Below are 2,964 nucleotides of genomic sequence, written 5' to 3'. Positions count from 1 at the left end.
ATATCATACTTGCTCAAGAGTATAATCATCCAATGTATAAGCAGCCTCTGCTTTATCTCCTCTGTCACTAAATCCAATGACTTTTGTAACATCTACTTTGCGCTCCATTACCTGGTGCTTATTCTTTACTTGTTCATAATGTAAAGACATTTGGTTGCCAGTCAATAGACTTTTCACATCTGCCTTTTTAGCCATTAGAAAGTAAGTGTCAGCAGCATCTCTGTGGGCATTACTTTTCTCATTTCCTCAATCCTCTGATGAACATGTTTCCATGCATTCATACCTCCCTTTATGAAAGGACTACCACCAGCAACCGGTGCAAATGCAGGACACAAAGAACAGGACAGAAAATTAGTTTTTTCATTACAAGTGATAAACACTTTTTACACTTTGATAAACTTTTGCTATGTGATGTTTCTGTGGCTGTTGAGGATGATAACTGAAAAACATGTTAAAGAAATAGTTCACTTAAAAATGAAAACTTTGAATGTCGGTAACCAGACAGTGGATGTTCCCCATTGACTTCCATAGTAGGAAAAAAAATACTATGGAAGTCAATGGGGTCCATCAACTGTTTGGTTATCGACATTTTTCAAAATATCTTCTTTTGTGTTCAGCAGAAAAAAGAAATTCATACAGGTTTGAAACAACTTGAGGGTGAGTAAATGATGACAGAATTTTCATTTTTGGGCGAACTATCCCTTTAAGTCATTTCTGGTTAGACAAAAGTAGTATCAGAGAAAGCTTATTGTCAATATAAATTCTAAATAATACAAGAGGAACACAAACCTTGTTTTCTAGGAACAGACCAACAGAAAGGCCCCTGTATTAAGGGACACACGGGCAGTGTTGGACAGCAGTGAGGACACCTGACACCACAACTGATAATCATCATCAGGCTCCCACAGCAAATGAGCACAGCTACTGCTTTGCCAGTCCAAAGACCCTCACCAGAAGGCTGACTAAAGCAATTAAAACAATCAAAGATCACAAAAAGAAATCCAGAATGTACAATAAAAAAAACAGGAGAAGCACAAAAAAAATGTCAAACCTACAGAATATCATTCAGTCTCTCAGGGAATCTCAGTTATGGCGCTTTTCCATTACCAGTACCAGCTCGACTCGACTCGCCTCGCCTCGACTCAGCTCGGCTCGGCTCGCTTTTCGCTCCGTTTTCCATTGCAGATAGTACCTCCACAATAGTACCTGGTCGTCATAGCGACACCGCAGGAAACTGCCGTGACTTAATCTTTTACGCGAGACGCGCGAGACACACCCGCTACCTACACACACAGGACAATGGAGGAAATTGAGTGTATGCTGTTTTTGGATGTTTTTGTTTTTGTTTTTGCTGTTTTTTATTCAGGATACTGCGTCTGGCGCGTGCAATGATGACGCAGTGAATAGTGATGATTCTCTCTGACCAATCAGCAGTCTGCCATGATTTCACGTCACATTTTAGTATCGCCTCAGCTCGCCTCAGCCCGCTTAGAACCGCGCCGGAGGTGGTACGAAAAAAAGTACCTGGAAGCAGGTACAGGTACAACTTTTACACAGTGGAAAACCAAACAGAGCCGAGTCGAGTCGAGCCGAGCCGAGCCGAGGCGAGCTGGTACTGTGTAGTGGAAAAGCGCCATTAGTGTCAGAGAATGGAGCATTCATGCTTGAAAACTGTCCTGAAGTGCCATTAGAAATCCTGAAGAGAGAAAAATGTGGTAACAAGAAATATCACCCAGCCTTAAAGTCATTTGCACTTACACTGCAATTCTATTCAGCTAAGGCCTACAAGCATGTCAGGGAGACCTTCAACTTGGGTTTACCTCACCCATCAACAATAAGAAGGTGGTACAGCGGCACTGGAGGAGATCCTGGATTCAGTGAAGAGGTACTAACCTCTCTCCAAGCAAAATCATCTGCAGCACAGGCCAAGGGACAGGAGACGCTCTGTGCACTAATGATGGATGAAATGTCCATTATGAAGCACATTGAATGGGATGGCAAAAGGATGACTGGTTATGTAGATATTGGCACAAAAATAACAAATGAAGGCATACCAATGGCAACAGAGGTATTTGTATTGATGGTTGTCTGCATCCATGACCACTGGAAAGCTCCAGTGGCATATTTTTTAACACATGGAATGACTGGGTCAGAGAGGGCTACTCTGGTGCGGCAATGCATCCATAAATTGTCAGATGTGGGAGTGAGGGTGGTATCCCTGACGTGTGATGGTCCATCAACACATTTTTCTATGCTCAAAGACCTTGGAGCAGACTTGCATTTCACAAACCTGAACCCCAGTTTCCCAGATCCATTGCACAGCCACAGAAGGATCCATGCCATCTTAGATGTCTGTCATATGCTGAAGCTGGTATGCAACACCTTGGGGTCCTGTGACATTATTGTAGATCCCTGTGGAAAGAACATAAAATGGGAATACATCAAGTCTTTACACCAACTGCAAAAGGACGAAGGGCTACATCTAGGCAACAAACTGAGATCAGCTCATATAGAATGGCAAAGTCAAAAAATGAAAGTAAACCTTGCGCACAGACCCTAAGCGCCAGTGTGGCAGATGCCCTCCGGTTCTGCGAGCGACACCTGCAGCTCCCCCAGTTTGCTGGCTGTGAACCAACATGTAAATTCCTGGAGACATTTGACCGCCTTTTTGATTTGATGAATTCCAGAAATCCCATCGCCAGGGGATTTAAAAGTCCCCTGAGGCCCATTAATGAAAACACCAACATGTCCTTCTTAATGGAAGCTTACACTTACATCAGTGGATTGAAAGAGCCAGGCATTAATGGACGCCTCCTTGTTGAAACGGGCAAGAAAACTGCCTTCCTTGGCTTCCTGGTGGCAATCAAAAGTTTTAAACACTTATATGACACGTATGTGAGACCACCGACATCGCAGTTACAATATCTGCTGACCTACAAATTTAGCCAAGACCACCTTGAGCTG

General features: G+C 43.2%; 1 long non-coding RNA gene across 1 annotated transcript; it reads right to left on the bottom strand.

Annotated features, from left to right (window-relative positions):
• Window positions 1-1,639: 1,639 nt before the first annotated feature.
• Window positions 1,640-2,333, bottom strand: LOC311291365. Its single transcript, XR_014627551.1, has 3 exons — window positions 2,055-2,333; window positions 1,821-1,951; window positions 1,640-1,696 (listed from the first exon to the last, which is right to left on the bottom strand). It is a non-coding gene; the product is annotated as an uncharacterized lncRNA (long non-coding RNA).
• Between the last annotated feature and the right edge of the window lie 631 nt (window positions 2,334-2,964).

Source organism: Rutilus rutilus (assembly GCF_951802725.1).
Source record: "Rutilus rutilus genome assembly, chromosome: 6".
NCBI lineage: Eukaryota > Metazoa > Chordata > Actinopteri > Cypriniformes > Leuciscidae > Rutilus > Rutilus rutilus.
Note: the sequence above shows the minus strand (reverse complement) of the source record. Positions and strands in the feature narration are given on the sequence as shown.